This window comes from Gracilinanus agilis, chromosome 5, assembly GCF_016433145.1.
Source record: "Gracilinanus agilis isolate LMUSP501 chromosome 5, AgileGrace, whole genome shotgun sequence".
Taxonomy (NCBI): Eukaryota; Metazoa; Chordata; class Mammalia; order Didelphimorphia; family Didelphidae; genus Gracilinanus; species Gracilinanus agilis.
In genome coordinates this window covers 36,572,864-36,587,319 of record NC_058134.1, presented here as the reverse complement: position 1 = coordinate 36,587,319, position 14,456 = coordinate 36,572,864, and positions in this window count along the sequence as shown.

Below are 14,456 nucleotides of genomic sequence, written 5' to 3'. Positions count from 1 at the left end.
AACTCAGGAAGATGAGTCTTCTTGATAGCAAGCCAAGCACCACCAACACCCATAGATCTAAGATTTCATGTTAGGTTCTGAAAGTTTTAAAATTAATATTCAATGCCTCCAATGTATGATATTTATAAGAATTTTATTTAAAGCGCAGGGAAAGAGTCCCAAATCACTCTTACCACATCGCCTCCTCTACAAAAAATGCCTTTTCACCACGCCCACAACAACCATATCAAAAACGGCCTGCGAAACCCACAACCAATAGGAAAAGGCTTAAGGAATTATGGGTATGGTGAAAGGAAGTTTGGGTAATGTAGTTTTAAAAGAGGTACAAGGTCTTTTCAACTTTACAGTTCCCTTGAGAGTTTCTTGAAATTTATAGAAGCTTTTTCTTTGATCATGACTGTCAAGGTAGTCCAATGTGTCTTAAATTATTTCTCTTCAATCTATTTTCCAAGTTAATTATTTTAATGAGATATTTCACATTTTCTCCTTTTTAAAAAATTTTTTTGACTTTGTTTTTATTGTTTCTTGGTGTCTAATGAAGCCATTAGCTTACACATGTCCAATTATAATTTTAAAAGAATTATGTTCTTCAGTAAGAAACTTCAGGATCTCCTTTTCCATTTAGTCAATTCTGCTTTTTAAGTAGTTCTCTTCAGTGGATGTTTTACCTCTGACCATTTGGCCAGTTCTTTTTTCCAAGATATTATTTTCTTAAGTATTTTTGTGCCTCTTCCACAAAACTGTTAATTCTCTTTTTCATAATCTTCTTATATCATTCTCTTTTCCCAGTTTTTCATCTATATTCAATTTTTAATGCATTCCAAGCATTGCCTGCCTAACCCCCAATATTTCCCCCTCAATGATACAAACTCTTCTTTATCATAAAAGACTAAATTTGTTTGAACATGTCTGTCTCCTGGATGATGCCTTCTATAATGTGGGGAGAAGGGAGGAGCTGGGACACTTGTGGATAAATTCTATTAATAAAAAAGGGGGGGAGAAGCTCTTCCTTGTGTACATCCTTTATTTGAGATAATTCTCCCCATTCTTCCTCTGCCTTCTCCATTCTCCCAGGAAATCTCTCTTTCTCATATATGTGGTTTTTTAAAAATATTATCTCAACATAATTAAATAATTTCTCTACCTTCTTTCTAACTAGAGTCTTTATAACTGCCCTAAAAATGGATAAAATTTTTAGAAGATGAATCTCTCATTTTCCTATATAAAACAATAAACAGTTTAACCTTATTAAATCCCTCATGATTTCTCTTCCATATTTACCTTTTTTTGCTTCTTTTGAGTTTTGTATTTCCAAGTCAAAATTTCTATTCTCCTCTGGAATTTTCTTCACTAATGCTAGAAAACTTTCTATTTTATTAAGAATCCATTCCCCCCATTCCTGGATGATTATCTTCAGTTTTTCAGGGTAATTTATTCTTGGTTGTAATCCTCATTCTTTTGCTTTATGGAATATCATATTCTAAGCCCTCTTCTCCTGTGATGTGGTAGCTGCTAAATCTTCTGTGATTCTGACTGTGGCTCCATGATATTTGAATGGTTTTCATCTGGCTACTTGAAGTATTTTCTGTGACGGGAGCTCTGGAATTCAATTATAATGTTCTTAGAGGTTTTTACTTGAGGATCACTGTTGGGTAGTGATGGTTGGATTCTTTTAGTTTTTATTTTACCATATGGTTTGTGGATATGAGGGATTCTTCTTTGACAATTTAATAAAATATGATGTCTAGACTCTTTCTTTGATCATTGATTTCAGGTAATCCAATAGTTCTTAAATTATCTCTCCTTCCAGCTGTGTGACCCTGGGCAAGTCACGTGACCCCCATTGCCTACCCTTACCACTCTTCCACCTATAAGTCAATACACAGAAGTTAAGGGTTTAAAATAAAAAAAAAAATTTAAAAAAATTATCTCTCCTTGATCTATTTTCCAAATCAGTTGTTTTTCCAAAGAAATTGTCCACATTTTCTTCTACTTTAAAGTTTTTAGCTTTCTTTCTATTGTTTCTAGATGTCTCATAAGTCATTAGTTTCCATTTGTCTGATTAATTTTTAAAAAATCTTTTTTTTTTACTTCTATTAAACTTTCTTTATTCATTTAAAAATTTTTTTCATTCAGTGAACATTTTTAAGTCCCTACTGGACAAGTCATTACAACTTGTTATGGATAAAAACAAAAATAATTTTCTACCCTAATGGAACTTATAATTAGTAAGAGGAAAAAACCAACCAAATGCTATAAAATGGAAATTGATCTTCTTGGTGCTGAGGCCAAGCTACTTCTAGGAAAAAATGCCATTTCTTATTGTAACTTTCTGACACTGAATTGAATTTTGAAGGCATGATCCTTTAAAACTTACTTCATCCTAAATATCAAACCTTCAATCCCACTAAATGGTACCATGTGGTACCATTTAAGGGAGCACAGATCCAATAGTTGAACTCCTTTTTAAGGGCTGATAAGCAAAAGACACAAAGATTGATGACTGTGGTCTGTCTAGCTACACATTTTTTATAATGTACAACTAAAAGATCATAGAGACTTAGAATTGGAAGAGATTTTAGAGATAATCTAGTCCAAACATTTAAAATTAGCATACTCTCCCTGAGAGATAATTATCATATCAATAATATCATATCAATATAATATTAAATACCATATAAATACTCACAATTATCACCTAATAAAGGTATAACAATAAACTGCCTCCCTTCACTATCCCTGTTACTCCTCAGATTAAAACTCCCTTCCTTGATCTCATTCTGTTCTGGATTTTTTCTCCTCCTATGAAAGAGTAAGTTCTATGAAGATAAGAATTGACTCACTTTTCTATTTTTTTCTTGTTTATACCTGGTTTATTCTTTGATTTAATTGATTGACTTAATGCAGAGTCCAGGCAAGCTTTACTTATACATAAATGAGGAAACTAAGTCCAGGAAAAGAAGGCTTTCTTTTACCCTCAAAGGACACATAATGTCACTCAAGCCTAGAGTTTAGGTCTTTTGGCTCTCATTCAGTACTCTGCATAGTATGCTATTAGGTTACAACACCCAGCAAAAAAATCTTTCCTGGGCCAGGAAAAGATGGATAGTTAGATGTTGTTGATGATGATGATGACAAAGATGATGATGTTGATGACAATGTTGATGATGTTGTTGATGATGATGTTGATGATATGGTTGTTGATGATGATGTTAATACTGATGTTGATGATGATGATTGAATTTGTTGTTGGAGGTTTTTCTTCCATTTGAACCATTCTGACCCTTCCCACTATAATGATTAAAATTTTCTTGAAAACTGTCTCCAACCTCTTTCATCCTTCTATTGTATTGGTCTTCTCCCTTCCCATCATGTGCTTCTTTATGAAATATAAAATTACCCCATTTTATTTCTTTTCTCATTTCTCTTAGTATTATCCTTTTTCACCCCTAGTTTACATATATATATATATATATGTATGTATATATTGTTATAAAAAATAAGTAATCGGGGCAGCTGGGTAGCTCAGTGGATTGAGAGCCAGGCCTAGAGACAGGAGGTCCTAGGTTCAAATCTGGCCTCAGACACTTCCCAGCTGTGTGACCCTGGGCAAGTCACTTGACCCCCATTGCCTACCCTTACCACTCTTCCACCTATAAGTCAATACACAGAAGTTAAGGGTTTAAAATAAAAAAACAAACAAACAAACAAAAAATAAGTAATCTGAGTGGGTCTTAAAGGCAATTTGGGTGTGAGGAAGGATAAAGGGGATGTTAGGTGATTATAAGGTGATTGGAGGAGGAAAGAAGGTAAGGGAAGGTATATAGGAGATAAAGGAAATGGGGTATGTAGGAGAGGGCAGCTCAAACAGGTTTATTCCCAGAGGCTTGAGACAGAGGATACAGGGAGGAAAATAAGGCCAGTAAGAAATGTTTAGGTTTTTGGCTGGAGGGTTTCTCTTGTTAGTTTCTAAAGTCTCTTGAGGGAGGAGTCGAGAAGGCCCCTCTCTACCAGTCAAACTGATGGCTGGAGGAAGTCTTGGGTAGGTACTTCTTGCCAAGATGGATGCCCCCAGTTTTCTCAAGAAATAAAAGGAAAATGATTCCTTCCCTCTTTAGCCCTTGCCTCAGTTTTCAATATAATGATTCACTGGAGGCTTGAATAGGTAACAAGGGGGTTTATTAATCTCAGGTTAGTCAGAGGGAAAGAGGTTCAGGATTTTCTAAACTGCTGCTAGGGAGAGGGGTGATGGTGGCAGATGGGTCGCGGAGAGGTTTAGACTGAGAGTCTGCTCTCCCAGTTGGGAGATTTGACTGCCTTTTAAGTAAAGTCCTTATTAAATCACTAAAACTAGGGGTAACTTATTTGAGGATATTCTACTTATCTATAGAAACTAAAACCCACAATGTTCAATCACCAAGTCCTCCCTTCCACCCAGGACCCACAGGAAATTCAGGTGAAGAGGAGGGATATGGATGGAGAGATCAGGGAGAGGTCCAGAGAAATGGGATAGGTTTAAATTTCCCCAAGACAAGATAAGCACAGGCCAAGGCCAAAGCAAAGCCAAGGCGAAAGGCCAAAGCAGAAGCCTCTAGCCACAGCAAAAGCCAGAAGGCAAAAGCCCCTCCATTGGAACTTCACCTCTATTTATAGTTTCAAGTTCCAACTGACTTTCTGAAGATTCTAAGTTGTTTAACTGACTTTTTGTGACTATTAGAAATTACAGGATCAAAAAGTTTCTGTTAGCCATCTTTCATTACAATATATTTGACATTTCATCCTATACGGTTTGTCCCTTTCCCCCCTAAATATGCTTCTCCTAGTTACCCTGATGATAATAACAATGCTTAAGATTTACTAATATAATTTTTTCTTATAGGAATACAAATCATTTGAACTTATTGGGCCCCTTAAAAAGTTTTTTGTTTGTTTCTTTTTCCCTTTCTTAATCATCTTTTGGTGATTCTCTTGAGTTCTGTGTTTGGACAACAATTTTTTTTGTTTAAGTCCAGTCTTTTCTTTATGAATGCTTGGAATCCTTCTATTTTTATTGAATGATTATACTTCCCCTTGAAAGAATATATTCAATTTTGCTGGGTAGTTGATTCTTGGTTTTAGACCCAGTTCCCTTGCTTTCCAGAATATCATATTCCATGTCTTCTGGTCCTTTAGTGTGGATGCATCTAGGTCCTGTGTTATCCTAACAAAAGCTCCATGATATCTGAATGGTTTCTTCTTAGTAGCTTGTAGTCTCTTTTCCTTGGTCTTGTACTTCTTGAATTTGGCTGTAACATTCCTGGGCATTGTCAACTGGGGATTAAATGCAAGAGGTGATCTGTAGATTCTTTCAGTCTCCACTTTTCCCTCTTGTTCAAGAATGTTGGGGTAGTTTTCTTGGATAATTTCCTGTAGAATGATATTCAGTCTTTTCTCTTTTGTCATGATTTTCTGGCAGTCCAATAATTCTTAAATTGTTTCTTCTGGATCTATTTTCCAGGTCTATAGTTTTATCAATGAGTTGTTTCATATTTTCCTCAATTTTTTCATTCTTTTGATTTTGTTTTTATAGACTCTTGCTGCCTCATGAAGTCATTTGCTTCTAGTTGTTGGATTCTAATTTTTTTTAAATTTAAACCCTTACCTTCTGTCTTGGAGTCAATACTGTGTATTGGCTCCAATGCAGAAGAGTGGTAAGGATAGGCAATGGGGGTCAAGTGACTTGCCCAGGGTCACACAGCTGAGAAGTGGCTGAGGCCAGATTTGAACCTAGGACCTCCCGTCTCTAGGCCTGACTCTCATTCCACTGAGCTACCCAGCTGCCCCTGTGGATTCTAATTTTTAAAGTCTGAATTTCATTCCTGGTTTTTTGGTTATCCTTCTCCTCCTGGTCTATTTTACTTTGTAGGTCATCTTTCACTTTCTTTGCCTCATTTTTAAACTGGTCAATTCTGGTTTTCAAGACACCATTTTCTTGTTTTAGTTCATGTGCCTCTGTTTCTAGATGATTTATTTTTGCTTTTTAAGTTCTTTTCCCAATTGTCTTCAGCCTCTCTTAATTGTTTTTTTAATTGTGTTTTGAGTTTTTCCAAAGCCTGAGTCCAATTTGCTGGAGTTTCTGTGTTTTTGCTTCCTCCTTGGTTCCATTTGCTTTTTTGTTCATTACCTGGATAGAAGCTGTCAACTGTAATTTCTTTTTTCTTTTTCTGTTGTTTACTCATTTTTTTCTTCTTTCCCACTTGGCATTGACTGTGATCTTGCTTCTCTTATTATTTGTTAGATATGTGAAAATTATCAAGGGAAATTTGTACTTCTTTTTCTATTTTGCCAGTTCTGTTTTTTTTTAAAACCCTTACCTTCCATCTTTGAATCAATACTGTGTATTGGCTCCAAGGCAGAAGAGTCTTAAAGGCTAGGCAATAGGGGTTAAGTGATTTGCCCAGGTCACAAAGCTAGGAAGTGTCTGAGGCCAGATTTGAACCTAGGACCTCCTGCCTCTAGGCCTGGCTCTCAATCCACTGAGCCACCCAGCTGCCCCCTGGTTCTGTTTTTTAAAGATGCAATTTTCTTCAGTAGTTGGTGCCTTTTTCTTTAAAATAACCAAGCAGTTAATTGTCTTTTCATAATTTTCTTCATTGCTTTCATTTCTTCCTCTATTTTCTCTATTATTCTTACTTATTTTGAAAATATTTTTAGCTCTCCTAGGAATTCTTGTTGGGATTAGATACAATTCAACTTTTCCTTTGATGCTTTTCTCATAACTGTTTTGACTTCTTTGTTTTTGTCTTGATCTTCCCTATCACCATAGTAAGTTTTTTTTGTTCAGGTTCTTTTTGTTGTCGTTATTATTTGCTTATTTTTACACTATTTCTTGATTTGGAATTTTATATATATGTTGGGCTCTGCTACTTGGAAGGTGAGGTGGTAAGGAAGGGGCGCTGTCTAAATTTCAGTCTTCCTTGTACTACTATTTTCAGAGCTAGTTCTGTGGGATTTGGAAATTTTTGATGTTTCTAAAGTGGTGTGATCTGGTAAGAGGCATGGTTTCCTGGTCTGTACTCTTGTCCTTACCAAGAAAGGGCTACTGTTCCCTTGGATTTGAAATTGATACTTATTTTCAAAGCTTCCATTCCTTCAGGGCTAGAAGTGATACTGTTCCTTAGGACTTCTACTCCCTCTTGTTTGAAGTGCTCCTGTCTGTCTCAAGGTGGGTATAGGCAATGGAGTTGCCAAATAGCATCTGGTCCTGTAACTGGTGCTAGAATAGAATCCTCTGCAATATCTTTCTGACCAGTTGCCATTTCCCCTTACTATTTCTGGGTTGAGGATTCCTGAAACTCTTGCTGCTTATGTCACCACCATCTAGTCTCACCACTGCTGTCTTGTCTATGTAGACTTCATGTCAGTCTCTTCCCCAATATTATAGGTTTCTCTCCCCAAATTCCTATGTTTTTTTGAGCTGGAAAATTGCCTCAATGTAACATTTTCTTGTTTCTTTCAATACAGAATTTGATCTGAGTTATTTTAAAATTGTTAAAGCATATTGTTGGGAGAGCTTATCTGAGTGCTTTCTCTACTCCACCATCTTCTCCCATCTCTTCTTTTTTTTAAAAAAAATATTTTCTTTTAAATTTTATACTCTTCTCTCTTTTTTTGTGTTTTTTAAAAAGGTTGATATGTGAGTATATTATTCTCATGTAATTTAGAGAGATTTTATTTTAATATTTCTATCACACTTTATAACTTCTAGCTTTTCTCAAATTCTTCATTTTTGGTTTTTAAAATCTTTTAATGGTTTCATTCAGTTTTATCATCAATATGTTTTTTGTACTTGTTTAATCCAATTTTCTTTTACAACATATATACTTATCATGTTTTAAAAATAAAAGAACAATATTGCCTTCTTATTTTTATTTTAATCTTAAAATAGAAAATGGAAGATTAAAAGTAAATTATCATTAAGCTAATATAACAATATGCTTGTTTTTTCCACTAAAAAGATGGGGTGCTATTTTGAATTCATGTTAGCATATCCTAATTTTTTGTTATACCCCCAATATTTCTCTTCTCAGGGAAATGCACTCAGGCCTTCAGCTACTCCTCACATAACATAGACTCAAGGACATTCATAATCATGTTGCCTCCCTCTGTACATTCTCCAGCATATCAATGTCCTCTTGTAAAACATAGTATACTAGAAGGTCTTACCTCAAAAATGTGAAATCCCTGAACAAAGAAGGGCAGGTGATTTGGGAGGATCACACCCATGGCCTTCCTAGCATAGATGGCCCTTTCAAGGTCAAAAATAGGGCATAGCATCAGGAATAAGCTCAAAGCCAGAGGCCACCAACAAGCTAAGCCAGTAGGGTGGTGTGACTGGGGCCAAGTCACACCAAGGAGACACTGTGGGAGAAGTAAGGGCATTTTCCCGACAAAGTTTAGAAAGGAATTTGTGCTAGAGAATTGGAGCTAAGAATTCAAATAGCAAAGTGCTAGGAACAAGGAGAAATAGGATTTAGGATCTTTTGGTAATGTAGACTGAATTAGCAGGCCAAAAATTTGTCATCTTCAGGGAGTTCTCAAATATAGGTACCACTTATATCCTTGTAAATCATCTATACCTGAGACTCAGCGTTGCCAGGTCAAGGACAAAGGATCATGCCTGTTTTTACTTATAGAATCAAACAACATGGACCATCATTTGGTCCACATACCATCAAACTCAGTACCCATTTCTATGGACAAGGATTTAAGCCTTCCACTCAAATAGCACCAAATAATGTGGGTCAGGTGCCATAATATTAACTCAGTGCCAAATGGTATAGATGAGGTATAATACCATCTACTCTAATTGCTCCCACCTCCTTAGAATAATAAATCGAGGCTGGTGGCCTCTAGCTACAAATGTGTAGTCTGTCCAGAGATACATACATCTCTGCATTTTTCAAAGATTCTACAACAGGATAACAATGAACATGTAGCTCTAGTGATTTGTGATTCCATCATCAGCCCCTCAAGCTGTTTCCATCCTCTTATTTATGGCCTTTCCATGTTATAGATCTTATAAATATAAAATGAATGAAGTGGTGCAAATGAACGAGCAGCATACCTCATGGCCCATTTCCATCTCTTTTCCTGACACCAGGACAAACAAAGACACGGCTCACTGATCAGAGAGGAGCCTGAGTTGCTCTGGCTAGCCACTCTGCCTAGGAGGCCAGATGATGGGCAGAGGTGCTGACATTTTAGAAAATATTGATCTTGAAGAAAATATTGGAGGCAAGAGGAACTGCTTTCAGCAAAGTCCATTTCTAACTTCAGTTTTAGTAACTCAATGAGGGACCTTTTTCTAAGCCACAGAGATGTAGAAGCATTAATGTAGGACCTACTCCCTTAACCTCCTCTTTGAAGGTAATAAAGAATTATAACCTGCTTCCTCTGGATATCCTGGACATCATTAGAAATTTTTCCCCTTTAATTCTTCCCCTTTCAAAAAAGTTTTTGATTCAGAAGAGATCCCAGATGTTTATTTTCTTTCATAGGAATAATGGGTACAGTGGATAGAGCACTGGTCCTGAAATCAGAAAGACCTGAGTTCATATTCAACCTTAGATATTTAATATTTGTGTGACCCTGGGCAAGTCACTTTATCCTATTTTCCTTAGTTTCCTTATCTGTAAAATTAGCTAGAGAAGGAAATGGCAGACTATTCCAGTATCTTTACAAAGAAAATTCCAAATGAGGTCACAAAGTGTTGGACCTAATAGTTGAACAACAAAATCATAAGTATGAATATCCTTTACAACATTTAAGCAAATGGTTGTCAAAAATTCCCTTCCACATATCCAGTGACAGAGGACTCACAAGCCAGGCTACATTCTACTTTCAAATGACTTTAAGCATTAGAACATTCTTCCTTTCATTCAGGCTCTTGAGAAAAGGAACTATTTGATTTTTTTTCTTTGTATCTCTACTTCCTAGTACATAACAGGTACTTAATAAATGTTTGTTGATTTATAGCTTCCAAATCTGTCCTCCTAAACCTTACAGAATATATTTAATCATTCCTTCACATAATTGACTTTGATCTTTGATGGATTTTTGATCTCATTGGTGTGGCAGGTTTTCTTGTCTTGCACATCAGATACCCTATTCATGCCTTATGACTTGCCCATTTTCCCAAACATCTTCTAGAGGAGGTCTACCCAACATTCTAGAAGCCTTCCGTATCTCCTGACTTTTCATGGATATCAGTGGATTACATGAGCTTCCCATTGATTATTTCCTAGGCTCTAACCCACCTTCTTTTCCAGACATATGTTTTTCTCTGATGAAATTCATTACACAATCATTAATTGACTTAGCCTACTCAGATCTTTCACTATATGCCCCATGACAACTTTAATTCTTCAGAGTTTATTCCATGACTCACAACTATACACCAATAACAGAAGAATATGGATGTTAAAGAGATGAACTTTTGTTCCAAAGAGAAGCATGGAGTTATTAAGAGCACTGCATAATTTCCCAAATGCCATGCAACCTGATGCTCTCTTCTTAATTCAATTTCAGGCTCACTTTATAGCTTGTCAGTTAATCCATTAGTGCATATATTTCTCTCTCTCTCTCTCTTTCTCCTCCCCCCATATGCACACATGTATATTTACATATATGGCTGTATATACATCAATATGTATAAACACAAATCTTTGACAGAGAGACCAGTACTATGGACTGTCTATTAAACTTCATCTAATAAATCTGAAAAATAGACATCATTCATCCATTTGGTCTTTCCTATGTGGATAGTTAGGTGAAACTCTTTTGAGTGATTATTGATCTTATTTAGAAGCCTCTGAATTGATATAGGGAATTATATGATTACCCTGATATTATCCACAAATACCTCAATATTGCTTATATTTCCATCATCATCCATTTTGGTAAATTCAAAAATACTAAACTGGTTTTTCCTAGGTAGTATAGAGTACTGGGTCCATAGTCAGTAAGACCCAAGTTTAAATCTAATCTCAACTATTTAGTAGCTGTTTGACCCTGGGCACACAGTCAAGTCACTTGACCTATGTTTGTCTCAATTTCCTTCAACTATAAATGGGGTAGCAACAGCACATACTTCTTAAGGTTGTTATGACGATCAAACGAGATAATATTGATAAAGCACTTCACATAGGTAGGTGAAACATAGTAGGTAGTACTTAATAAATGCTTGTTTCCTTCTTTCTCCAACTGTAACTTTTAAAAATCAAAATAATTTGAGAATGGGTATAATAATTTGACATTTTAGTAATTAAATTTTAATTTAAGTGTTAGACTATTTTTCAAAAATGAAATAATATTATTTCACAATAATAATTTGACATTTTTGGTAATTAAATTTTAATTTATTTTAAGTGTTAGATTTTTATTTTTCAAAAGTGAAATAATATTCCTTCACAATGAATAATCCATAGCTACTTAGAAAAGATAATCCATTGGAGACAATGAGATGAATCCATAATCCAAGCAAAGACAATTGAGACAGTTTAAATAGTGGAAATATGGAAATAAAAAATAAAAAGCCCAAATTCAGAACATCTGAGCCATTTTACTTATCATTGGAAGATCAGATGTTGTCAGTGACAGAGATGAAAGACTGCTGGTTTTGCTTTGTACACATGCTGCAGATAGCATAAAACATTTTAACAGAAAGTATGTATCCAGAACACATTTGCAAGTCAAGATAATTTTCCTAGAGAAAATTTGATATTTTTAATGAGAAAAAAATGAACTTTTGAGAGTCAGGTCTGTTGCTCTAGAAAATTGCTTGTATTGTATCAGACAACTTAAAGAATTGCTGAGAAGAAAAAACTTTTGGTTGACAGAGGAAATGGCGGTTACCTGATCTGTTCAAATCATTGCTTGGTAAATCTTATGTAAAGTAAATTCAAATAGCTCCACTTGCAAATAATACAGTGGGAGAAGACTCATCCATATATCCAAAGCCTTTTGCAATCAATTAACTGAGAAACTAAAATCTTCCTATTTTGCATTGCAAGTGAATGAAACAACAGAGAAAGACACTCATTTGATTTCAAATGCACGCTATATTGTTGATACTGATGCTCAGGAAGATTTGTTATTTTGCAAACCTGTTGATGGCAATTTAAAGACATAATTGGTGAATATTAAAATGAGAATACTACCTAATAGGAGAATTAATCTGTCCCCTGCACTGATAGAGTTAACTTGGTGGCAGGATGAAATGCAGATCTCCAAGCACCAATTAAAAACCAATCCCTGTATGCAATTTAAACACATCCATATTTCACAGAAAATCATTTGTGTCAATAAATATGAATGAGGACCTACTCTCTTTTCAAGTTTTGACAAAAGCAATCAACCTTATAAAATAATCTGTTGAAAGCGAGGACATATTTCAGTGAGCCCATACTGCCTTGAGAGAGCCAATTGTTAAATTTTCAATATAAGCAATTAAACCTTGGCAATCAGCAAATGTTACGTTTGATTTATCGTATTATTGATTGTCAAGGCTTAATGTGATGGGGAAATGTTAATAATGTAGATTAAACTTAAATATTCATCATGTGTACTTTTTTGATATCCAGTTGTTAAACATTTTGCAGCACATCCTTGGTTAAAAGGAAGACTTTGTAAAACCATATGAGGACATGAGGGTGGACCACAAGACATTCCTTATTACTGAGAACACGTGAGCTTTCTCATGGCAGTGTATTTTGAAGGGTATTTGAGTTAAAAAAATGTCCATTTTTCTTAGTGAAAATAATTAAAAAGGTGAATTACATACATTTTGTAACAAATTTATTTTTGATGGCTATTAAAAAAGCTGAGTACTTTAGATAAATCAGTGTAAATTATTTCAATTCATATTCTGATCCAGAAGAATATAGACTTATAGGAAATGGATTTACAAAATAATTTTTATATAATTCTCAACTTAAAAAAAATCTTCCAAAGATAAAGTAGAAGGCAATAAAGACTTGTTTACCAATCATTTGAGCTGTGAACAGATATAGTTGTCATTTTGTTTTAAATACCCAGATATAGCTAAGTAAGAATGAATTTGCCCTGAAAAAATATGTTATATTTGAGGTTTTCTATCTGAAAAAGAAAAGTTAATGGACTTGTACTGTGGTAGTACATCAAAACATACACAAACCTAAAAATCTTATTTTGTTTTGACTACAAGTGAATAAAGAGGTCTCTTTTTTTTATCAAAATGATGTAATTTTATAACATATTAGTGTGAAGTGAGTTTTTCTTCTGTAACTGTTGAGAAGAAAAATTTCCATCTCAAATGATTAAAAAATGAGTATAATATCATAAGGGTATTATATTTTGAGATACTTTGCACAAGAAAAAACCACACTCATGAAATTATTAAAATCTTATTGTTATAAATTAAAACATAAAGGATTTTATCAACAAATACAGGGTGTCATGAAAGTCTTAATGTCGTTGTATAGTTAAATCTCACAATAAGAAGACTTTTTGTATACTTAGGATATCTTTCTGTTAGCTTTTTGTTATATGATTAAAAGTATAATAAATTCTTAATTTTATTTAAAGTTGCTATGAAATTTATTTGCATTGTTCACCCTTTAAAACTTTATTTTAAAAAATTATACATAGAAACAATTTTTAAATTGTTTTCTGACATTTTGAAATTCAGATTCTCTCCTCCACTCCTTCCCCCTTCCCCAAGGTAGTAAATAGCCTGATTCAGATTATAGCAATGCTTTCATTGCATTGTTCATTTTATGAAAAGTGTGTGGGAGGATGACAATTTTTTTTCATTACAAAAAATTGGGACAATGCCACATGAAGTTTAGGAATAGCTATTGTCGTGACAAACAGAGTAATATGATTTCCTACTGGACAAAAGTCTAGAATTTGGGCATTGGGAGTGCTAACCTATGGCATTACAGTCTATTTCCATGTGTTTTTTAATGTGTGTGTGATCCATCTTCCCTCTTCCTTTCTTCAATCCATTTTGCTAAGAGAAAAATATTTAGATTCTGTACATTTGTAGACTTTTCTCTCCTCTCTTCTCTACAAAAAGTAAGGTGAAGAGAACTCAGAAGGCAATATAGATGACAAAGTTCATGCCAGTTGAGGATTATTTGAAAGTCCTAGATATGACAGGATTGAGGGCGATGGCATGATAATTCTTTCATAGTATTTGAAAGGATATTATATGGAAGAGGGGTTAGACTCAAACTAGGAACAATGCATGCAATTTCAAAGAGAAAGACAGATTTGAATTTTCAGAGAAAAATTAAAAAAAAAACCCAAACCACACTTTTTATGATTTCAAACTACCTTAAAGTGGAATGAGCTATCTTAGTATATAGTAGGTCTTCCTTTTATATATATACATATATATATATATATATATATATATATATATATATATATAT